This window comes from Anas acuta, chromosome 1 (assembly GCF_963932015.1).
Source record: "Anas acuta chromosome 1, bAnaAcu1.1, whole genome shotgun sequence".
NCBI classification, from domain to species: domain Eukaryota; kingdom Metazoa; phylum Chordata; class Aves; order Anseriformes; family Anatidae; genus Anas; species Anas acuta.
In genome coordinates, this window is record NC_088979.1 from 21,259,421 (window position 1) to 21,284,953 (window position 25,533).

Sequence of the window (25,533 nt, forward strand, 5' to 3'; positions counted from 1 at the left end):
TTCCATAGTAGCAAATAGTGTGTGCTTGAGGAAGGGAATGAAGTAATGGAATAACATTTGCAGTCCTCATCCTCCAGCATGCTCTCCCGTGCTATGATCTGTAGTTCAGATGCAGAGATGTCCAGCTTCTGATATGTGGAGATCAGCATAACGAAGAATAACTATATAGAACAATATCCAAGTTGTTAACCTATAATGTTACAAGTTACAGTGCTTGCAAACTTAAAGATTCAAAGGATTCAACCCTATGTATGAGCTGCGGAAACGAGCTTTTTTAGGTGTTATGTTCAGTTATAGCTTACTTCTGTATTTAAGTTCCCGTTCGAAAGAAACATTCATGTATATGTGGAAGGACCCATCTACACTACGATGAAGGCAATAAGGCATTTCTGCTCGGTGAGCGTAGCTTTCATCAGGTCCTGAAGGAAGGATGTTCAGTCTGCCGCTCTTCAGTTCAACACCAGGACCAGACCGTCTTCTCCTTAAGCACTCTGGAAGCTGGATTTATTTCCAGCAGAATTCCGGGGACAAGTTGTGCAAAGCAAGCTCTTCTTACTGCTTGCTGAAGGGCTTTTTTGGTGTTTTTATGGCTAGTGGAAATATGAATGTAGTTACTAAGCAGTGAATGGAGAGGTTTTGTCGTACATGAAGTAATAGTTGAACGAGTCCTTTTTCTTTTTTTCCACAGCTATTTTCTACAAATAGAGAACAAATAGAAAACACTTTTTAAACAGATACGGAAACAATAGTCTTGATTATACTCAATGAATTTACATGGTCTTTGCTAATTTTTCGGTTTGTCCATGGAAGTAATAAAACAACTTTTTATGTTAGAAATAGAATTACTTGTGTTTTAAAAAAGCATGCTTTTATATCAGGAGTACGGTATGGAGGCTGTGTGTTTGGTTTATATGGTTCAACATGTCCTACTCTCAATAGCAGCATAAACCTGCTTTGTTTCTCAGTGTATGCTGTCTGTACACCGTACCTCATTTTCAGAGCACTGATACAAACTTCTTGTAGACTGGTTGCTCTTTCTGACTACTTTAGCTCAGGTATATACAGATGGGAAGGTGCAGACCACGTATTTATATGAAATAAGTGTCTGTGGGCAGTACTCCTCAGTGAAGGAAAGTGGAAGAAAGTCATCATGTGACATGATAGAAACTTTGAGCTAATAGTACTTGTATACAGTCACTAGCAGGACAGGATTTCTAACAAGCAAACCAGAGCAGATATTTCAGAGAAGAATGAAGAGCTAATGGTAGTTAAGTCATTGTTTGTGTTACCTGGGCAGTGGGTAGCTCGAATGCCTCTGAAAGTCTTAATTTCTAGATTAAATGTCCTGCATGGACCCTTCAGTCTTGGTGTAAATTGAAGTGAATGGAATAGTAACAAGCCTTGAAGAACCGCTCATCTTGTAAAAAGATAAATGTATGCGGTTAGATCTTTGTTCTTTTGAGACCTCCCTTAGCACCACCTTCTAAATCTCTCCTGACTACTTTTAGTGAGGAATGAGCAAGAAATTTGTTTCAGCTAAGGCTGTCCTTGCAGAGCTGTCTCTAGTTGCTGGTGGGAGTTCAGTTTGCATGGTGTGGTCTTGGTACTGAAATCTGAAACAGAGTGGATAACACAGCACTGTTTGTCTTTTTTTTTTTTCCATTCCAAGTTCTGTTCATATCTCAACTAATTGATATGTGGCGCCAGTTAAAAGTTTTGGACTTCATGGACTTCATTGCTAAGACTTGGTTTACAATATTGACAGGGAGACATTGTCTTCATCTGGCTCCTGTCTTAGTTCTCCAGTTTTGAAGCCATCCAACATGTGGAGATGTTGATAGGACCAGACTGCAGCTAGGTGCCTTCCAGCCTTATCTGCAGCTGCACTCTGCGTTCAGAGGCTTTCTTATGCAAGGGGTGCCAGGGGTCACAGGTAACAACTGATTGAAAGTAACAACTTAGTCTCTTAAAAGAGCAGAAATGGAAAGAGGGAGAGGGTATTAATTTCTCCTCCATACGGAAGTCTCATACAGAGAATTTGTCATGTAGGAAAATCAGTGGCTTAGCTAAGAATCAAATAAAAGCACCTTGAACCTTAGCTTTGTTGCAGAACTGCTACGCCACACATTTTCTCCTGAGAACCTAGCCTGTGTTTAGAGATGATGATGAAAATAACGTGAAGTTACACCATATTTATTTGCTCAACTTTAACTTGTGAGCGCTTTCCTTCACACTTATTTTAGATCCAGCTGTTCAGAAGCCAGCCTGTTGTAAAAGCTATTGAAATGTTGCATCGGAGTGTTTTTTTTTTAACTGGAGAAGCAGCGTGTTTTTTTCATCCTTCTCTTAGAAACTCAAGTTGCTGAAATATTTTTAGCTGCTGATAGATGTCATTTCTTTTTCCTTTGCCAAAAGGGGAACAAAACATTTGGGAAGAAATTAAGAAATTTGCGTGTAGAAACAGCTGAAGATTAAAATGGAAGACTTTGTGGCCACTTAAGCAGTGAAATAGGAGCTTGTCTTGCTTGATTTCTTTATTTTTGTCAGGTGACAGCACCGGAGAATTTTTGTTGAAGGCTTGTTAGTATGATGAGCATGTATTAGATGCGTTTGTTCTTCTGAAAACAAATCTAGTTTTAGGGGTTTTAGTGTTAGGGTTTTAAAGGGACTCTCAAACACTCAGCAAGTCAGTTTTCCGATTAAATTTTCTGCCATTAAACAACTGGTATTTTCTGTGTCCAGAGTCAATTGTTGTATTTATTTTTTAAGCAGAATTTTAGTTACTTGTCTTCAAGATTTTGGAGCGCCTTCCTGCCGGTTGATTACAGATGTCATCAATTTGTTCTCTTAGGGTTTTGATAGCCAAACATAGCCATAGGGGTCAAGACGGGGGGCAGTGGGTGTTAAATATTAAGTGTGGAACATCTTTATGCTAAATGTAGTTTATTTTTGAGTTGTCATTACTCATGCCCCTTGAGAAGGCATGCTTTAACTCTGAGTTAATTATCTTTTGTAGTTTAAAGAATATATCTGAAAAGCAGAAAAGCTGAGTGTTACTTAGGATGAACTTGATTAATGTTTGTGTTATTTTTGACTGGCTTCTGTGTTTAAAACAAAAAAGGAGTGACATGTTTTCCCATCACTTGCATGCTAACAAATGTGTTATATTTAAAGCGTGTTGTTTTTCTCCTAATCATTCATAGTTTCAAATCTCCTTGCAAGAGTGTTTTGGTTGTTGTTGTTGTTGGAAGTGCTGCAAAGAACTGGCACAAGAACTGTTGAGTGCTGAGTTACAGAATTGGCTAGGAATTAGTGAACACAGTAACATAACTAAAATAAATGTCTTGGACGTGGCCAGCATACAAATATTTTGGCCTCAGTTTTTTGAATTAATCTTGCATTCTGTAGATAGTTAGGTTTTATAATAGTTTTCAGAATATGTTGCAGCCTTTAAAATGCTGGCAAATGACATAAAGTACGTGTAGATATCAATGGTAATTTGAATCTTTCCTGAGTTCATATTTTACAGTCATCCTAATTGTTACAAAGAGGAGTAATCTATGCTAAGGCTAACTTCCATTAATCTGTCAGAAACAGCATTTTAGGCTGAAACAAAATCATTTTTTTCTTATCCTGGTAAAAACAAACAAACAGGGTTTCATATGTGTGCCTGACTTTTCTCTCTAGTTCCAAAAATGAAAATGCTATTTCACTGTTTCTTTGGCATGACCTTTTATTGCACATCCCTGTTGTTGAGATTATCCCAATGTGGGAGCTACAGAATAATTAGTTGTGGTAAAACTCTATCAAATGTTGTTTATTTACACAGCAGTACGCACAGATAAATTCACGTTGATGAAAATATTTATCCCCATGAAGCTCAAACGAGACAAATTTTCTTGGAGGCATACACAGTAGTTGTTTCTTCCCATGCTGTTGCAAAAGCATATTTAAAGTTGGTTTGACTGCTGTAACTAGTGTTAATATGCTTTTGGGGAGCTTTTTGGGTGTCTGAATATGCATTTGGTGTAGAGCTCTATGTGTGTTATGGTGACTTTTCAAGTTCTCTGTAAGCCTTATGCTGCTTGCTGATAGAACTTCAAAATCAGGCAGGAAAGTTTCTGGTGTAAGTAGTGAAAATGCTGTTTAATGCATGAGCTAAATGAAATTGGTAGATAAAGTCTTTTTTAACTTCATCGCAAGTGTTACTAGTGATTATAATTCTTCAGACATCTGAAATTTTACACGAGCCTATTATATGATATTTTCTGGTAGGTGAAGAAAGCTGAAAACTCTTCTGCTGTCATCTGGCCTTTTGTCTTTTTTTCTTCAACTTTTTTCTTCAAAGTCATTCCTCCATTCTTTCGAAGGCATTGTCCAGCTTTCGGGTTCTTGTCTACAGGTACATGTAACTATATTCTATATATCCTAATGTTGCTTGCTGAACAGTTATGTATTAAAACAGGGTGCTGTTTGGATCGGGGCTGTGCTAGCAAGGTGCGGGGGCTTCTGCATCGTGTTGGCTTGAGGTGGTCTGTTTGGGTGACCGTGCTTCAGAGGGTGCTGCATGTGCTTTTCCTGTTGGGTTTGCCAAAGCCTTAATCTTTCTGGGGCACGTTTCTTAATACCTAACACAGCACTGCCCCGCTGATAATGTGTTAGAGGTGGCTTGTGGGAATGCTTCTGTGTGTTGGGAAATGGAGTGATGCTGTTTTCTTGGAGTGCTGTAACTTCTTTCTTGTGTTCATATCTTTCTACGTGCTGCTTTAGCATCCTGTCCTTTGGGTTGCTGGGTAATTAATTGGCTGTTAACATCCAGTAATATTATGGATTAAACTGTCATGTTTTCTTCATGGTTTGTGAAGCATGTTTAATGATCTTCTTGTGCTGGTAGATTATGAAGGCAGAGGTCACTGATGGCATAAGTATGCCCCCAGTGGATATCTAACATGACAGGTAGGATGTAATAATGTTCTGGAGGCCGCAGAGGACTTGAGTTTCAGAGGCTGTTTATGAGATAGCGTGTGCAGTGTGTGTGATGATAGGAGCTTGAAAGTCACACGTTTCTGAGCTGGGATGTTAGAAATTTCTCTTTGACATTGGCAATGTTAGTGGCGTGCTTGTCTTCAGGAGCAGCCCTGGCATTGTGGCTGCCTGGCCTCAGAGGTGGAACTGGGTGTTGTGGTGTGATTGCACTTGACAGGAGTCCTGCTCTAGGCACTGGCTGTACAGGATGTACTTGGCCAACGGAAGAAAATTGGGTTTTCTTAAACAGTGTCGTTCCTACTGTCTTTTATGTGCTATATACAAAGAGAAGGTTGTATTTATTTAAAGGTAGTCACGTTATTTTCTGTATGTCATGGCAAACTGAAGAGCTAGTGGATGCTTGTGTGTCCACATCCTTGGGCTGATGAGGTCATCAAAGCACAACTGTGTGCTGATAAAACTATCTGCTTGTAGCATAGAAGTGCAAAAATATTTCCTTTTGTTGGTGATATATTCATAGAAACTGAAGCTGAACGAAGCACCACATCAGTGAAGACTGAAAACCTTGTATAACCTCATGAAAATGTTTTATGCAAGTCTAGTTGCTAATGCAAAGAGTCTGAGTACCCCCTCATGAGTGTCTGTAGTTTAATGCCTGCAGTCAGAGGTGCTGCATGCCGCTGTTGCTCACTCCTCCTTGTCCAGTAGCTTTTTCTTGCAGCCCAGAACTGCTGTTCCTGTTGCAATGCCTTCCTTTGGAGGTCAGAAAAGGGCAAACCTTTTCTGTCTTGTGCTTCTTATGTCCTGTAAGGTAAGGACAGTTTGGATTGCTGTTGTGCAGCTGAGCAGAGAGCAGCAGCACAGGTTAAGCAAGTGAGCAGTATATAACCTCTGTATCCATAACAGGTAATGGCTGGAGGATTTGTAGATTTTGTTGATGACAGACACAAAATATCCAAATGTTAGCAATATTCCAGCAAATGTTGGATTTTTTTTTTTTTTGTGTGGTGGTTTTAAAAAGCTGTAGTGGAAAAGGTCACTATTTCATGGTGCCAAGCAAAACTATTCATTTGCCACGGACTTGATGTTTTCCTACCAGAGCAGTAGGCAGTGGTGGAGGCCTGGAAGCTTGTTTTCTTCTGAAACTTCAAACAGATTGTTTGTTCAATCTGTTTCCAAACAGATTGGAAAGTTCTTCTGCATCATTACGTGTGAATGAAGAGTTGGAACTTCTGAATTAAATCAGGGGCTTTAGTGAAAATTTGGCTTCTTAGTTCTTTCTTCTAGTAGTTCGAGCTTACTGTTGAGCTTCCTAGCAAATGCTGAAATTCTCTGGAACTCCTAGCAGCATGGGTTTATTGCAGAATGATTTCCTGGGAAAGTAGTGCTGTTCATTTAAAGGTTGGCTGCTGCTCTGAATGCTTGAACAGATGCAAACGTGGAGGAGATAACACCACTTCGAATGAAGCCTACACTTGATTGTTTTAACTTCTGTGCCGAATTTGAAGGCACTCGTGTATTACTTTGTTTGCACACAGCTTGAATATTTAAATCCATTCTAGTCAACGTGTGCCAATTTAAGGGCTGGAATGGGGCTGCAATTAATCCTAACTTACATTTTAACAGGTTTTCTTGCTACAAATGTACTAAGTGGTTTAGCATCAGTTCCAGTTTATCCAACTTTGTCATAGGAGTTCAGTCATTTGCCAGGCTGTGCTAGCAAAACAGACCTGCAGGTATGTGGAAAGCCTCATCCTTTCTGTCTGCCCTTCTTTTTACAGCAAGCAGCAGGGAATAACATTTCTCTGAGCAGCTTCATTTTGTTCTTGATGGTGGGGATCCTGTCTCCTTCAGCTCAGCCAGCTTGTTTCTCTCGAAGCTCTCCATTCTGCAGATCCTAAAGGTCTTGCACATCCCCATTGCAGAGTTGCATCATATTTACAGCAAGCTGGAGAGCTGCTGTGTGGCAAGCATGAAATACCACAATGTTGAAGCGAGGAGGTACAAATGCCTTCAAGAGGAGAGTCTGAGAATGCACTAGGGTATAGCTGTCCAGTCCTGAGCAGAAATGTAGCTATTACAACCTTTGCCTCTGTCATCAAACATTGCTCATGCTCTTGTAGAAAATCTGTCTTGAAAATTAAATCATTCTGTGATTTGGGCTGGGCAACTCCACAGGTTTGTAGATCAGATTAGGAGAATACTGGGTTATACCTCAACCTACTGATGCTGTGAAGACAGCCCCTTGTGCCTCGCTGCTGAATTCCTCTGCTGGATTTGCCCTGCTAATGACAGGAAAAACTTCCATGTTGGCAGACCAATAAGCAGTTGGGTATTTTTATCTGCAGGATTTTTATTAGGCTGAAATAGCTGCATCCAAAATGTTACTGGAAGATTGTTGGAATTTGATTTGCCATACAGCTGTATGCTGCACTTCGGACTCCTGGAGAAGATACACATTTTGCAATAGTGTTGTTCTGATTGCTATCCTAATAACTCTGATGCTCTTTATAAGCTCCTGAGGCTTCTGCTTGTGTTGTGTAGAAGGTGGTAGTTCTCGTGGTCACATGTAGCTGTGTGGCTGAACTGCTGGCTGCCTGGCTGGGTGCTGGGACTGGGTCAGCAGCCTTCAGGAATCTCTGTACCTTACAGAGCGATGGCAAGGTCCTGTTCAAGGGGATTAACGTCTCTATTTGCAAAAGCTGCTGGGAAATATTAATTAAAATTCCGTCACTGGGGAGAGTTTCAAAACTTCATTTGTCTTAGAAGATGCTTCAGAAAGATTTTCTTACATTGCCTAGTGAATTGGTCCAGTTACCATTTCTGTGAGTAATTAACTTCTAGAGCATTAATGAAGGATGAAATACAATACTGCAGCAGCTTGAAATGTTGTCTTAATATCGTGGCTTTCTGAAATGCTCCGAAGTGTCTCTCTGAAGTACCTGGTTCAAGTTGCACACTTGTGTTACCTTTGCTGTCTCTTCATTAGCAAGTGTTGCAGCAGCAGTGGTGAAAATGCTTTTGAAAGGCAGATAGTGAGGTGGTATTGGTTTTTATTTTATTTTGCCTTTTGTGGTAGTGGCAGCAGAAAACCCCAAATACAATCATTTCCTCTCCCTGCCCTACATCGTGAGATAAAGCCGTTACCACTCTGGGTTGTGTGGTACTTCCTCATCTGGATTTTCTGTTCTGCTTCCTCAAGCTGCAGATTCACTCCTATGTGCTTCTTCGGAATTCTTCTTTTACTTCCCTTTCAGACTTTCTCTTATATCCTACTATTCCCTGCAAGAAAGAAATGTGTTGTGGTAAACTTCTGCTTTATGCCATTTCTGGTAAAAAGCCACAACCCACAGATGCTTTTTTTTAAAAGAGTGAAATGCTTGAAGATGTGTTTAAAAAACAAACAAAGAAAGAAGCACACAAAAAACCCCAAACAAACAAGAAAGTCCTCCCTCCCCTGCTGCAGTCATCCCAAAAGAAACTTAAGATGGGGGAATGTAGATGCAAGACTTCAAACGCCTTGCCAAACGTAAGCCCTTCTTTCCTCTGCCGAGCGAGCTGCCTACTATCAGATTTCTTCCAACCACAGAATGTTGTTTTTGGCAGGAACATCAGTAGGAGTATTCTCTCTTTTAAACAGTTGTTGTTTGGAAAACAAGCATATGTCTGGCATCATCAGGGGTTTCTAAAAGAGGAAAAAGCGACTCTATTTTCAAAATGTAGTAAAACCGTGTTCTCAGCAGAATCGGATGTTAAATGGTTTTTGGAAGCTTAAGCGTAATGGCGCGTCATTACAGCTGCCTGTCGGGGTTGGAGCAGGGAGCACATTCAGACCTTAAGCTGCTGAGTGTTAATCACAGCCTGGCAGCAGTTCTCCTCCGCTGAGTTACTGGGTTCTCAGGAAGCCCAGAGTCAGCCTTTTACAGAAAGTCAACTTCTTGTAATTTGTCAAAGCTAGAATTTAATGCTGAAGTTCGGATACAAACAAAGAAGCTGTCAATTTGCAGTTGTTGTAATTTTAAAGTTACTTTAAAAACCTACGTCTATAAATCTGTAGCTTGAGCATCCCTACTCTCTGTTGTCTTGGTTAGAGCTATGGCTCTTAAAGCCTTTAAATAAGAAGCATCAGGAAATACACTGAACTAAGCCTTGTGTGCCTAGGGGGTGACAGCCTAAACAATGAACAGCTTGGATTTGTTGGTCAAAGATAACTTTATTCTGTTTTACAGGTGAATAAATACAGCAGACAGCAGTCCCAGATATCCAAAGAAGTTAGCTGACATTCATTAAATGTCAGGGATAGGATAAGAATGGAGAAAAATAATGTTTTAGTACAGGGAAACATTGAGGAGACTTAACTGTGAGGGTAGGAAATAGGGGTGTTGAACCTGTAGGAAGTAAAGCAGTGATGTTAATTGAGACTTACTGAAAGTGATTATATTCCCTTTATGATGTTCAACCTCCTGATATTTTAGAACTGAGATATATATGTAGAAAACCTTGACACTAAAGCTTGATTGAAATGCAGACCTTGAAGGACAAGCCTTCTTTTGTTAGAAACGCGTTTTTGAGTCTTCTAAATCCACTTTGAACAAAGCATTAATAAATGTTATTGTAGGAAAGATAAGGCTGTAGAAATAATTGAATTCTATTGTGGATTAATTAATTTGCATGATACTACTAGCGTTCTATAAAATACAACTTCATACACTTGCTGAAGTGAGCAAAAAAGCAATGAAGTGTTGATCTTCTTCCCTTGTTCAAAGCACGCAGAACTCACCGATCTAAATCTAATTTTACAGGGTGTTGAAAGGAGAATAAACTTAGCCGAAGTGGGAAGCTTGAGTGTTATTTTTTTCTGTACGCTTGAAACAACTTCTGGTGATTTTTGAATAAGGAAAAAAAAAGTGACTAATTGCTGGACTAAAAGCTGGTCCACAAGGGTGAAGTAGTTTCAGGTACCTTATCTCCCCCACCCAAAGTGTGTTAGTTAATCGTTTTGTGTAAGATTGGGAGTAACAGCAGTTCTCTCCAGGGATGGCTACTGATACCATAAAGGGTTAGGAGAAAGTGAAGATCTCTCCCTTATTAATGCGCAGTCTTTGCCAAAGAGATTTTTTTTGTAGCCAAGAAGAGCCTTCATATATCAATCAACTGCTCTAGTAATAGTTTTCACCCACTCTTTATCTATTTTTAATAGCTTTTGTTCCTAATGGACAAATAAATCGTGCTGGAGCTGTTTGTGCTTGGGGCTGAGAGCATATCATCACTTCCAGCCATTAAATCAGTGTCCTCGTCTTGTGCAGGAGGAAGCAGCCAAGTTGCGAAGGGGCATGAAATCCAAAACCACGCCTTTTGTGTGGTCTTGCATACTTCTGTTTGAATTTTGCCTAATCCCTTTTATTTGGCTTCTTACTTCTTCAGAAGTGCAGCTGGTATGAGATTACCAGTGGTGGATCGTGGGTGGTGGGCATTTTATTTTACGTGTGGTTTTTGTTTTATGCTTTAGGGCAGGACATCACTGGTTCTGCAGCAGCAAGGTGATATCTGGAAAGTTATCTTAATCCAAGCTGTAAGGTGTTAAACCTCAATCTCGTGGGGAGCCCAGCAGGGCGAGGATTGCTCTGTGGGTTCTGGTGGTTGTTGCTCTGGCTTTTGGCAAGGTGCCCTCCTCTATGGCTGCCTACTTGGTTCTGGTTTCTTTATTTTGGCCTTGTTTTGAAGGACTTAAACATGGGGCTGTTGGCTGTCCTAACAATACCTTGTCTACCTGGAAGTGGCAAGGTGTCCTTTTAAAGTAGCAATCCTGGTGCAGACCTTTTAGGTACTTACACGTGAACCTGATAATACCTACTCCTAAACAGAACCCGTTTTGGAGGGCAGGGCATCTCTGTGCTATTGCTGTTCCGGAAAGTGAGCTGGGTGGGAGGTTTGCTGCCTTGGGTTTTCTCCCATGCATATCAGCAGCATGATTAAATCTTTCTGGAAGTCTTCTTTTGATCAAAAGACACCATGGATATAGCTGTCTGGCTGGTAAAGCACAAGCATATATAGAGGCCAATCTTACATTTCCCTTGGCATGGATGTCCCAGACATGTGAAGATAACAAACTATTTAGTACCTGCAGTTCTGAGAGCTTGACTTGGGTCTTCCCTTTCTTTTTAAGCGGGGTTCCTATGGAAAATCTGTAATAAAACATCTAGAATAAAAAAGCCAGTATGCATCTGTACTGTTAAAAGAAAAAAAAAAAGTGTCCTGTGAGATCAGGGGACGCTTTGCTCCTGCAAAAGATAATTAAGAAAAGGATTCTGCATGTTCTGGGATGACCTGGTCCATCCATGGTACCTGATGCAGAGTTTGCCAGGAATTTTGTAACCTGTGATAACACGAGTGGTCAGCTCAGGTGATGGTGATGCTTATAGCACCACACTGAATTTTGCTCACAGACTTTAGCTATGAAGAGCTACATGAACATTTCACATCCAGATGACACGTGGTGGAAGAGCAAAGACCTGATGAAGCTCTGAGTTCTCAATCTGCTGTGCCTGTACATGCTGGCTTCCCCACATCCAGCATGCACGTGCCTGTGTTTCTGAGCAAAAGCTCAATGCACTTTAATATCAGCACTTCTCAGACTTTCAACTGACTCTCCCTTTTCTCTAGCAGTTCGTTCTTCTCCTGCTCTTGCGCCAGCCCCAGCAGCTGTTAAGCAGGAAGGAGGAAGCCATGTGTGTCACAGCTGTGCTGCTCCGTCCCTGTCCTCCGGGATGTGGAGCCGCAGCCCTAGAGCACTGCGTGTTCCTATGGGAAGATGTGGATTTGAAGCTGTGCCACATTCCCTGCAGTCCTTTCCCTTTTTTCCCTTCCTGGAGCAGGACAGTCAGTGTAACCAAAAGGCTCGATAGCTTCCGTTTTCAAGCATGAGCCACACGCCTGCTTCGGACCTATTTGCTGCTGCCTGGCTGGGCATGGCATCGGCTTGGGCACGTGGTTCCCTTCCTTTCCCATCTGCTGAGTGGTACAGAGTAGCTTTTGCTCTTTGCCTGAACCAATTAACGTGGATTTCCAGAAGGTCACTGCCTTTCAGCAAGCAGTTATCCCTTATAACCTATTTTTTTTTCCTGAGGTCAAGGTATTTCGCATCTTATATGTTGCCTTCACAAGTTAAATGCAGATTTACAATCTATATGTGTCATTTTCAAAATCTTGAATAGAGGAAGGCAATGGGATAATTGCAAGCATCACTGGAATGGCTGTTTTTATGATTTTTATGGAAGACTGAAGGGGGGACATAGGCAAGAGACTGAGTGAGAATAGTGTGGCCTACCTGCAGTTATATTAATATGAACTGCTAGGGGAGATCTAGAGTACGCATACGGTATTGTACATACTAAGAAATTCAGGTGTTCTTTTGGAATAATAAATTTGTTTATTAGATACAGTATTTTTCATTGTTTCCATCTGTCTTCATGGAAATTGTGTTTGTAAGATGCTGGTTGCTTCTCCCAAGCAGAAATGCCCTCCAAATAGAAAATACTGACCGTATAATACTGACCATATCTATGAAAATAATACTGAAACAATCTGAACAGTAAAACTTACTGGACTTGTGAAACAGGGAACAAGCCAACTTAATCTCTTGCTTGATTGGTGTTGAGGCTGATGGTAAAGCAGTAGAGAACCTAGATGGGTTAAATGGTTAGGATAATGAAGTTCATGAACTGCTTTTCCTTCCTTAAACATTGCAAAGCAGAAGTGGTTTTAAAACTCCTTTTCATTAAAAGAGACTTTAATTAAAACCATAAAAATCTCGTAACAGCAGACATGATGGTGTTAAGCTACTTAAACTCTTTTTTTCAAAAGAAGTAGGTTCTATTTCAAGTGCTTCTCTGTGATTTGTTCAATCTTCCTGAACTGCTTTTCTACATTGAGTGAGACTAAGAAGGTCATAGATCCATGCAGAAATGCTTGAGTGACTGGCCTGTAAGTAGAAATATTAGTAGTAAAAAGGGACCAAAACAAACAGAAATGGTGCGTCTGGCCTTCTTAAAAAAGAAAGGTTTAAAAAAAAAAATAAAAACAAAACCCCTTGAGAAATAGGGATGAGCTTGAACCACGTAGTTAATACTAAGGTATGGTAATCTCTTTCAAGAGCAGCTCCCTAGCTGAGGCGTAAAAGGAATAATTAAATTATTCCCTTTATTTTAATTAGAAACTTCAGCTGTTAAGAATGCTGCCATTCTTCTTTCTCCCTTCTCACCCTCATTTTTTACACAGTAGTGCTCTTAATTGAACCTCGTAGGTCACTGTGTCACTAACTATTTAATTCCATTGAGTTATAACTTTGTAAGTGGTGGTTCTTCGGTGATTTGCAAGTACGATAGCTAGGTCTGTCTAAAACCAATTCAAAACACCTTTTGAAACTAAGGTGGGTTTCATTTTTTTTCCAATATCTATCTCTTCACAGATGTCTTCTACTATGTCCTGCTGACATTGGTTCTAAATAATGTAAATAATTACTGTAATTATAGAATAAGGGAATTTGAAGAGGTTACTTTGTTCACAAAGCGTTTTCAAGCACCTGCAGACTGTAGAATTTCCTTCTTTTTAGAAAGCATGCTGACTTTTCTGATTTTTTTTCAGTGATATACTTTATACATGCGTTTATCATTAAAATATGTATATGTGTAGATACTTCAGCCACTGAATAGTTTCTGTGTTTATATGCTAACGCTTTTAAAGGAGTTATAAGAACTGTATGGGAATGGGAATAAAGCAAAATGATTACCGTGGTGTCTTTTGATCGCAAGTTTTATATCAAGATATGCTGGATTACTGTGCTCTAAAATAAAAAGCTACAGGCTATTCTGTGGCACCTTTTGAGTGTTTGCCGTGTTGTCAGGCAACTAGAATTTTATTTTGGATATGAAACTAATCCACTGCAGTCAATGCCTTGTTTCTTAAAGTAACTCTTGTCTATGTATTGGATTTTCATCTGGTATGTATCTAGCCCTCAAATCTTTGCATCACTGAAGGAAAAAAATCAAGATAGCCTAATGTTCGTCTTGTACTTTTTGAATTTCAGAAATATTTTATTTTCCTTCATGTAAATGTAAGCCGTCTCTCTTAAATTATGCCATTTAATTTAGGAGAGAAGACTACAGCACCTACCTGGAGTCTCTTTCAGTTTATTCTGTAGGTCTGACCCCTCTGACTGAAAGCAGGGCACTGGACTAAAAAGTCTGTTTAGCTAATTCTGGTGTTAGCTCTAATGTAGTCTGCTTTTTCATTCCATGTTCCTGCATAAAAACCAAGTGTTTGGAGTAGTTGGGAGATGTTGAGCAGCTAGAATAGGTTTTAGTTGCTGTTTAGATGTTCTTAGGCTGCTTGGGACTTAGCTATCAGAAGTTTCAATACATCTTCTAGGTGAAAACTGAGGTTTACTTTTCTAAAAGTAGGTTACTAGATGCTATGTCTTGAATGAAACGGGGGAAGGGAGTGCACAGCAGACAGCCCGGTGCTTGCTTCAAACCTGAGCAGAGTCACTGACGCTACAGCAGCCCGCTGCTGTAAGTCATTTTCATTAGCATATGAAGTGAGTAGATGAAGAAACTGGGAAATGACTCGTCGCTGATTATTGCGGTTTAATTCTCACTGTAAAGGCCTTGTGTATAAAAGATGTGTGTACAGTGATTTTTATAGATATCTGTAGATATATCTGCAGATACCTAAAGCCATGATAAATGGTTAGAACTACACTGCAGTGATACATATATCTCGTGCATACCAAAGTATGTACATATGAGAGAAGACTGTCGATAAGAGATGATGAATCAGTTTACAAATAGGTTTCTTATCTCAGCCAGGTGTTCAAATAAAGGATGTGGCCTCTGAGAACAGCATCAGAGAGAAGGGGAAATATTTCCATGATCCCAGGTCTATGCCACAAAGCATCTTTTCTGCTAGGGTGAGGGGTGTGCCTCCTGTTCTCTGACCAGTGTTGAACTGGAGTGCTCTTCTATTTCTTATACACTTCCCCACTACAGGGAATTAACTATGGAGTGATGCGAGTGGTTACTTTCAGCTAAATCCAGAAGTGCAGATGTCTTGTCCCTGCATGGGGCGTGCCAGGGAGAGCAGCCCCCTTCCTGATCCAGCCCGTGACCATTTGCATAGCTCTGGTTCCACGGAACGAAGCTGGCTGTGTCCTGTGGCAGCACTACGATACCAATAAGGGCAGTCTCACTGCTGCTTCCTTCCCTGTTGTGCTGCTTCATAGATCTGATATTTTTCCTTTAAAAAAAAAATCACGTCAGTTCTGTTTGCCTTTTTTCTTTGGCATTCTGAAGCCTTCCAAACTTCACTTATCCCCCTTAACACATCCACTGCTCTTTCTTAGTGGAGCATTTAACTTGAAGGCTCGTATCTCCATCTTTCTCACCTAGCCTTTGGCTAATCTCTTTAATGATCCCACAGGTTTTCTTTCTCTCTAGGGTACTTAAATATACATAGCACCTGCCTGGATGTTCATGCTTTGCAGTATCTGCTAACCACAAGAAATGAGCTTGCTCCAGAAAGCAGAGTTTAATGGGTTGTTTTATTTTAAGAAGCATGTTCTTAAGTCTTAACTGACAGAACTATGCTATATAAAGCCCCTGTTGGGTGGGCAGGCAACAACTAAAAACACGGAGCCTCTGTCCTCTGGGGAAGGTCCATTAGAAGCAGCAGTGTTACTGAAGTGGATCTCCAGTTTGCTATAAAGCCAGCAGCACTCTTGAACAGAGTGCTAGGGGGCATCTCAGGGCACTGGGGTTGGAGCTAGGAGGGAGCTCCTTCCACTCTTTCCCTTTCTGTAAAGGTACGTTCTGCACGTCTCTGAAGAAGAGTGCTGGCTGTACTGAGAGAAGGAGCAGGCTAATAAGATGGAAGAGTGCCGTGAGGTTAGGATTGTTCCTGATGAAGGTCTAGAGACTGTAAATGCTGCCAGAAAGCACTGTTAGGTGTTTGACATCATCTTGACATCCCAGTTGACTTTTTTTTTTTTTCCTTCTCAGGGATATTAGGCATATTTCTGTGTCAGTGTTTGGGGAATCTCTCCAGATCGAAGATGAGAGAGTGCAAGAGTTGCAACTGGCTATTGTGTTTGGTACTGGTCTAGTAAGAGACCTAGAAGGCAGTCATATTTGTGGACTCTCTTTGGACTTGGCTTTGCAGCAGAGGATCGGTGCTGACTGCTAAGGAAGAGCGCTGTCTTGGGCAAGCTCTCATCACTGAGGTGCCAAGGAGGTGAGATCTGGGGGCTGCTCAGTGCTAGGATGCTCCTGACCCGCTTGGGATGTCTGACAAACCAGTGCTGATAGTGGCTGTCCTCTGTAGGTGGTGCAGTCTCTGAAGATGAAGTGTTTAAAGGCAGATAAATTCCACCAGGTGTTTAAGATTTTGTGAGCTTCTGGTTCAGACAGATCTCCTCTGTCAATGATGGTCAGGCAGGGAATATTTTTTCACCATAATCCAGTGATTGACAAGGGATGAAAGAGACACTAGTTACTCCAGAACAGGCTGAATGTTTTAGTTTTGTTGCCTGCTTTAAAGACAAGCTCCAAGAGCCTAAACTCATTTGGAGGGAATTTGTCACAGCATCCAGTGCTCCCACTGCCACCAAGGCATTTCTCAGAAAGATACAGAGAACAGAGTTGTCCGTGGAGAGCTCAGAGGGCAGATCACTCTCCGCAGTCCAAGGACGGCGTATTTTTCAACTGAGTGCATCTCTGGATGTCTTTGGAGGTTTGGAGTTCAGACTAGACAACAGCAGGTGAATCATAAGTTGAAGACCACTCGGCAAACACTGCTGTGTCTTCCTCCTTTGTGCTGCACCTCTGATATGCCCGAGTTTGGAACTGGGATCTTTAGACCTAGTCAAAACATAAGACATTTTCTAGTTACCTGTATCAATCTCAAACAAACCACTGAGGATGGACCACCAGGAAACCCCCTGGTTTGAAGTAATGACTTTTAATAGCTCTTCTGCAGGAAAGAAAACAAAAACAAACAAAAAAACAGTGGAAGTACTTCAGACCAAATGGGACCTACTCACTCATGGATGTATGGTTCTGCCTTTCAAAGACCCCAGAAACTCTCTGGGTTTGCCAGATGACTGCTGTAGAGGTTCAGTAGTTCACAAGATTTTAGTTGCATGCTTTAAGATGGAATGCATGCAGGAAGCTACCGAGGCAAATCAGTACTGAAGATCTTAAATGCTTCCATGGTGAAATAGGAAAGCAGCTGCTGCTTGAATTCAAACTCGAGCTTTGGATGTCTGTATATGAAACTATGTTTCAAAAACCTTCCCCCCATCCTACAAAGCAGACTTGAACATAAAATCCTTGTTTTACCATTTTGATGATGACCCACTGTTTGGATACTTTTAATCCTCAATCTGTATAAAAGTTATGTCTTGCATTAAATCCTTTTTTTTTTTTCTCCATGGATTTCAGAGGTAATCCCCTGTATGGCATATAGCTCATTCTTTAGAGTGCTTACATACTAGGAGTCCTGTTTAAAAAGTTTTAAAGCATTGGTTTTAAACAATATTCAGCTATCTACACATTTGTAATCAAAACTCAGTGTCACACATTCTGTACCTCTAAAGTCTTACCCTGTTGAAATTGTTCAGTACTTTCTGTAACTTAGTGACAGTAAATCAAATGGGACACTGAGCAGGGGAGTCACTGATACACTACATAATAAGCATGTTTTTTTTTTTTTTAATGCTTTTGTTGGGGTTTCTTCTTGAAGATTTTATGGGAAAGAAATAATCCATTCATAAGGGAGTGTGTGCATTCAGTTGTGCCAGTAGATGGACATTGCTGGGTTGTAAGGGTGTACTGAGATGTCTGTATCTCACATTGCGTGCACCTGCAATATATTTGTAGTCATAGTTGTGTCTTAATTATAGAAGACAATGAGAAAGTCTTGTGTTTCTTCTCTTATCCCCCTCCTGTGTTCTCTGCCTTGTTCTGCGTTTTTAGTTTAATATTTTATCTTTTTAATAAATAAAAATCAGAAAAATGCCCATTGAGCAAACCAAACTTACTGACGTTGGCCATGTCTTGATTTAACCATGCGAAGATTTATACCTACCCCTGAAATATATATATGTAAGGATAGTTAACCTCACTTCCCCATGAAAAATGAACAAAATTCCCATCATCACTGTTGATGTGGTGATTGTTGGCATCCTCCCCATGGGAGCTTCATGAAGACCAAAATCTTGGCCACCTGGCAGATGTTTGTAGCCAGTTAACAAGGGGGCAACGTTGTCTGCAGTAGGTGTCCACTGCACCACCACTTTCTGTAACTGAAGCGGGGGCACCATTGTGTTAAAGCTCTGATATTTTGAGGATGAAGGAAGCTTAGGGAGGGTGGTGAATTATTCTCTTGGAGCTGGGGTCTGCAATACTTCCATGGAAACAATTCTTAATTTTTGTAACAGGGTCTCATGTTTTTAGGTGGTTTGTTTTAGTGAGTATGTGTTTAGTAATATTTAATCTAGGGTGAAGTATCTCACTGGGACTTAAGCCTGGTGTTTTTATTATGCTTAACTGTAGGCCATTATCTTCCATTCTCCTATCCCCGTAGTCTTTAAATGGGCACATCATGTTTTCTCTGTAGATACTTCCAGTTAAAAACAGAGGCATTGATTATAAACTAACACAAGCAATCTTTTGACCTTTAAAAAATATAATTAGGCTCTAGCATGGTGTTAGTGCTTAGCTCAAAATAGTTAAAAGCATGTGTAGAAACTCATGCATGGTTTTTAATATTTTAATGGATCAATGATCCTGTGTGTTTTTTTTTTTTTTTTAATGCATATCTTCAGATTGTCATTCTGATATTGAAAAACAAAGTTAAAATTACTTTGATTTTGTCTTTCTCTTTTGCAGATAAAGCCACCTGAGTGCGCTACCAAGTTACGGAACAGCTGTCTTTTCCAACGTATAAACAGAAAGGATATTCTCTGCTTCCTTTTTTAAATGGTAAGTCCTTCAACTGAGCTCTTACTGAACATTGTCATGTACAAATCTGTTACACAAGCTTTGGAACTGTGATAAGTCCTTAAGCTGAAGACCCAACGAGGAAGTCTAGAAACTGTCCAGAAGGTTTTGAATCAAGATTGGAAAGGAAGCTTATTTCTCTCATGTCGAAAATATGCTGTATTACGCCGAGAAACAAACGTCAAACACTGCTAGCCCAGGAGACTGGTATAATCTAAATGCTAATCTTATTGTGTAGAAAACAGAAATACATTTGTGTTTGTGGATATTAATGAAATATCAGATTTAAAATTTGCATCTGCTAATTACTTTTGCCCTATATATTCTGTGCTTTGCTGATGTGTCATCATAGGGATTTAACCCAAATCTGATGAAGTTATGTTTGACTGCTTGCCTCAAAAAGTGTTAGCACATAATAAATTACTTAAATTTATTGATATTAAACTAGCTTTCTGTGGAAAAACCCTTCATCCCCCAACTATCTTGGCTGGGGTGTACATATCCCACAGACTTCTAGATGGGGAATACCTTTTGTGTTGGTGAGAGAGTATGGAAACAGCTGTGGAGCACTTTCTTCATTGTGTGATGCAAGATGATGCATGCTGATTGGCAGAAGTCCTACGTTTAGCACCAAAGTTTAGGCAATTTTTTTTAGCATAAGTAAAGCTGATTTTTTTTCTTTTAAGGGACTGCAGGTCTGACTACTTCTGCAGTGGGAGGTAGAGAAACCTTTTAAGCAGGGGGATAATGTGGAAGGCAGGTTTAGTGCCCTTCTGCAGGGAAGGGGAGGTTAAAGATAGTATTAACTACTTCGTAGGAGAGAATGCTTTGCTTTCCTCCAGTCCTGCACCAATTTGTGTGAGCACAGGTCTTCCCTGTAGTTAGTCCTTACACATGGTCACTCCAGTAGCTGTCTTTAAGGCACCTGATCTCTCCAGGATCTGGCCCCCAGACTCTCTAGCAGCTGATTTTACAGACTTCTACTGTGTATGGAATTAAAGATGACTGTCACATTAACTTTCAATATTTAGGATTTTTTTACTACTATAACTTTAAATTGTAACAAAATTCACTTCAGATGTATTTCATCCTTTGCTTGTTTTTATTCATGGGAGATTAGAGATGGTTGTTACAGGAATAAGAACCTAGTTTTAGGATTTTTTTTTCTATGTAAGTCATGTTTATTCATAAAACTTTATGAATTATGTTGAGATTTGCTGTTCATACTCAGTGTATTATTACAAAATATCTCATGCAGGTTAAGAATGATCTTCATGTGGAGTTTAAATGAAATGTATCCAGAGTTCAATAGTCTGGTGTTTAATATAGCTGAAGGGTATTTAAAGACAATGCTGAACACACTTGAAAATAATCAGCCTTTTAACAACAAAGAAATGTTTTTCAGCAATTAAACATCACTTTGAAGGAAATAGTTTAAACAGAAAGGAACAGAAGAATACTAAAAGCTAATTATAGTAAACATAAATTCTAATTCTTTGAACACTGATTGTTCATGCATCACAAATGTTCTAATAGAACATACATTTGGCAACTCCTCCTGGTCAATAAATAACAGGCCTATAGTCAAATTAATGACTGATTTCTAAACAAATGTGGTTATTTTCAGCTTCCAGGGATTTCCCTTTTAATTCATATCTTAATTGGCCTATTTTGCATATATAGTAAGGTGTTTTCGTTTTAAATCAAGTCATTCTTATTGTCACTTGGATTGCAATTGTGCCTTGTCTCTTCTTGATTCCCTGGATTTTCTAGTGTGCTTAGGTAATATAAACACCCCCAACAGTTGTCAAGTTACTCAAAATGAAATACAACTGTTAAATGTTTGAAAAAGGTACTGATTCCATAACATGCCATCCTATGTAAGTAGTGCACACTTTTTTTTTTAAGCTTCCATTGTAATCCTACAACGCTACACTACAAAAGTGAGTCCCTTAAAGAGCATGTAGCCAGGAAGGAAATATAAAATGTAGGGCTTGGAAAAAGGATTGTGGTGCTTACCAGCCCCAAATGTCAATTCAGTAGACCAGCTGAAGAACTCCTTTGTCATCACATACAAGTAATTCTAAGAAATAAGTGTTTATAGTTAGTATGGCAAATACAAATGTTTTGTATTTAATTAAATTTTATGAAGCCAGATGTTAAAATTTTGTATGTATTGCCATGTGGATAAGACTGTTCCAGTCTTTAGAAATGCTTTTATTGTGAGAGCACATTAGATTTTTTGTCAAGGTTAAACCAAATTTATTTGCAAAAACTTCTGCCTCTACTGTTGGACTTTTCAATCATATAACCTGTGTTCTTCATGGCTGGCAAATTACAGAATTATTTAGTAACTTGTGTTCTTGATGTAAAACAAACTGTCAAGCAAAGCTACTTCCAGATCTTCTTCAGAAGACTACAGTTAGCATATTCCCAGAAGGATGAAGCTTTTCAGCACAGGAGAGAATGAATGTGAGGCAGGTTGTGTAGAGGAGAGAAGTAGGCTTCTGGGAAGTAGGAGGAGGGTTTTGGGCTACTCAGCCAGCAAAAAGCTGAAGGTCTCTGATAATGTAGCAGTGTATGGAGGGAGAGGTAGGACAATGTTACCCAGATGGTGTCCTGTTGGGCAGGGAGGGGGGAAAAAAAAGCTGTTTGAAAGAGGACCACGTATCCCGAAATCCTTGTGGTAAAGCCAAAATGAGGTGGAACACTTCTTGGGTAGAAATGACCTAAAACCTTAGAGAAGTCTGATCACAGATTCTATCTTAATTGAGAGGTGCATGCGTTGTCTGTGAGCTTTGCTGCTTTCTGTCTGATTTTGAGACAGAAATTGATTTTTAAGAGACTCAGTAGTTGGGCTTAACTGTTGTCAAAATTGGGTTAGTTCTATTCAGCGCTCGCTTACTTGCTTTAGACTTGACTGATGCTTGGAGTTGAGGAGCTTTATATTTTTAAACTGCAGCCTGTCAAAATGGATTTGATGGTAGTACACGAGGAATAATTTGCAAAAGCTGGCATCTGCGCAGTGAGTAAGCCCATACTTCTCAAGATAGTGGTTTGAACACATTCTGCTTTATGACTGTATGTGGGCAGTTCAACGCTGCTTCTGTAGGGCAAATAAATGCAGTCATAGACCTCTTCTTTGAACTTTGTGTGATTGGCATCATCGTAATTTCCCTTCTGAATTATACAGCTAGTGTTTAGGGATCTGCTTGAAGATGAGGTTTAAATCTTGGTTGTCTGTGCAGTGATTAACTAAATCAGTTTCTAAATTTAACTGATGCAGCTAAATTGCTGCTTCAGCTGCGTGTAGATTAGTCTCTAGTGGCTCGATTTTTTTTTTTTTTTAACATACATGCAGCTTGTAGTTTCTGTAGATTGCATTGACTATTTAAAGAGCAGTTGAATAGCAATGTGAGTATTGATTGGTGTATTACGTAACTTTGTGGTGGGGGTGTGGAGGGTCCATGTGATCTTAAATTACTTAAATGACACTTTCTGAATCAAAAGGGTGTCAAAGCTTTTGTGCCTAGCTAGTATTAACCTTCCAGTACACAAAAACTCTGGTCTGTAATGCAGTTGCACAAGTTCTGCTCGGTTTGGCGTTATTCTCAAGCAGCCTTAGGCTGGCTGCTGGCAGTCATGACTCTGCCTCATGGTGCCTCATCAGAGAGGTGGCGGGAGGAGTACTCATCGTGCTCAGCAGCCAGCTGCTTAGGGCTATCATCAAGAAGTCCCCTCTTCTTGGATTGTGGGGCCTCGCTGGCTCAGTGGGATTTAAACTATTTGTGTTTTCCAAAAGAATATCATACTCACCAGGATAACAGCAACAGCAGCACTGGGATAGAGATGTGCTTCTTAGCTTTTTGAGGCTGTGAGGGGAATGCGTTGTTTGAAGGGAAGGAAGAGGACCTGACTCTGCTGTCTGATGAGGGGCGTCCTCGCGTCTGACTTCTGCTCCTAGAACTGTTCACGTATCCTTCTTTTAAATAATATGTTTGGATAAAAATGTATCCCTGGAGGGGAAAATCAAAGAGTCTGCACAGAGGTTTGAAATATGGACAAGATGTTTTCAGATGAGCTCACTTAGGGGGAAGTGAGCAATGATGCATGATGATGTTGGGAACTGATGATGATTATCTCTGACCTGGTGTACAAAAAAAGGATGGTTGTGTTGCATCATCTTAGGGATTTTTTTTTTTTTGTTTTTAGAAGGCATGCATTTCACTAAAAGGAAAATACCAGCACAAGTCTTGTGACAAGATTTATGTAGTGACCAAAGGTATAAGGAGGAGAGCCTTTGAGTATCTTTGCATCCACTGGAGACCCTTTGTCTAGGTCAGCTGAGAAAAGGAAAGCTGGGATGTATCGTATGTGTGGAGGTTAAACATTCCTGAACTGATATGAAAATTGTATGAAGCTTAGAAAGCAACATTTATATGTTCAACTCTATCTTTTTTCATAAGGCTTGGATTGCCATTCAAGTGCTAATGATTTGTTCAATGAAAAATTAATGTAGTATGAAATCTTAATGTATGTTTAAAAGGATTTAATTATTTTGTTTCACTGCTTGCAGTATTGAGTAATGAAGCCATACCTAATTTTCGGATGTTTTAAGATATGAAGGGTAGAACTAGTTAGGCACTACAATGAATGCATTTTTTTTTTTAACTTTTTTTGTATGGGTGGATAGAGGCAATCTGTAGTGTAGTGCCCAAGCCTGAAATCTGTATCAGCTGACAAACATAAAACAATCACACTTACTTTGGTGTTGCAATTTTAATGGAAATGATTAAATGATTTCCATTAAACGATTAAGTATTTTAAGTGAGTAAAATGGAGTAATGAGCTATTGGAAGGGAGAAAATTTGAAAGGACAAGCTTGTAGCAAGCTGTAGAGTTCTATCTACATCTTGCTTTCTGTTACTTCAGGGTGTGGTTGTTAAAGTAAAACAATGTCACTGACATTACAACTACAGAATTTCATTTTTTTGTTGTTTCACTTCAGTGTGTTTGGGTTCAAAATGTACTTACTGGTGTTAAGAATGGACATCTGGTTGTAGGAGACATCTTTTCTTCAAAACGTTTTCATGATAGATGAATATTAAAAATGTTTTGTCCAATATGCAAAATATGTTGAAGCAACTCATGGCAGCATTAGGACTAAACATTGTGGTGTGGGAGTGGGGAAAAGTAATCAAAACTTTCTTGGAAACAGCCATTTAAGAGTAATTTCAATCTGCTTTTCACAAGAGCCTGCAGTGATTGTCGGGAATCTAGATGGTTGCTATTTCCTCTTTAACTTCAGGAATGCAATTAAAGCATGTTTTATCCATGCTTGTTGCAGTCATCTGCCTTTTCTTGTGAATAAAACAAGCTTGGAAAACTTCTTTACTGTGCAGCTTGTTAGGCTTTTACAGAACTACCCCTAAACTGTGTTCATCTGATCGCAGCTACACAGCATTTTCATGTAGCTGCCTCAGCTATGTGTTAGAATGGTTTAAAAAAAATCCGTGTTAATGTTTATACTTTAAACAAACAATTTAACATTGCTCGTAGGAAGCATTAGTTCATACCTCTCCTGTTAGATCCCAGTGGCTCCAGCTCCTGTTGGACCAGATGACAACTGCTGAAGGAGCTGTGAGATGTGGCACTGCCAAAAGCAAGGAGCACAGAGCAGAGGCCCAGCTAGTAAACTCTGCTGGGTAGAACCCAGGGGCTGTGGGGTGCATGAAGGGCACAGCAGCCTTCCTTGCTGTGTTGGAAGCTGGAGTGGAGAGTATACAAAAGGCAGCGGTCCTGGAAGTGAAGGAGAAGAGAGGCCTGTCCGTAGGGTTCCTGTTGAGGAGGAAAAAGTTGGGCTAGTGCTCTGAAATGTGTGCAAGGCGCCTTATTAGCCAGTAGCGTAGAAGTGATTGGCTTTTCGTCAGGTGTTTGCTGAATTTCGATAGATGGAAGTTCTCTCAAAGTATGAAATAAGAATGATCAGTTTAACATGTATATACTATTTGAAGATATTTGATGACTAAATAATGGGACACAAGTTATGTTAAGAAATGTGTTTGCTGTGACTTGGAAGAATTGAGGTTTTCTAGACTGGTATTTCAAAACATATAGTGAGTGGGTTCCTTTTATTTTTTATTTATTTATTTATTTTTGAACGGTTTATTGTTAATTCAACCCCACACATTTGAAAGTTTTTTTTTTTTTAAAAAAAAAAAAAAAGGGCCATCAGACTTGAGCAGGAGTGAAGAGCAACTGCTTTTCTCAAGATGTAATGCTGCCTTTCATCTGACTGGAGACATGCTGTTCCTGAAAAGAAGGCAGCAGTTTCTGCTGAGTTTCTACCCACCCTTCTCTTTCAGGGTACTGTCTGTTTATTAGGGGGAAAAAAAAAAAACACAAAAGGAAACTTTTAAATTAATTTGTTTTAAAATTTTTATAGATACATGCTTTTTTTTTTCTTGCAAATGAACAGTTGAAATCAATATAT

General features: G+C 39.8%; 1 protein-coding gene across 3 annotated transcripts in view; it reads left to right on the plus strand.

Annotated features, from left to right (window-relative positions):
- WASF3 (WASP family member 3) overlaps positions 1 to 25,533 on the plus strand; it is a 64,772-nt gene that overhangs the window by 936 nt on the left and 38,303 nt on the right. For all 3 annotated transcript variants that reach the window (XM_068672058.1, XM_068672077.1, XM_068672068.1), the window contains exon 3: positions 18,930 to 19,022. The gene's annotated coding sequence lies outside the window, so the exon portion shown is untranslated. The remainder of the gene's footprint in view (positions 1 to 18,929; positions 19,023 to 25,533) is intronic.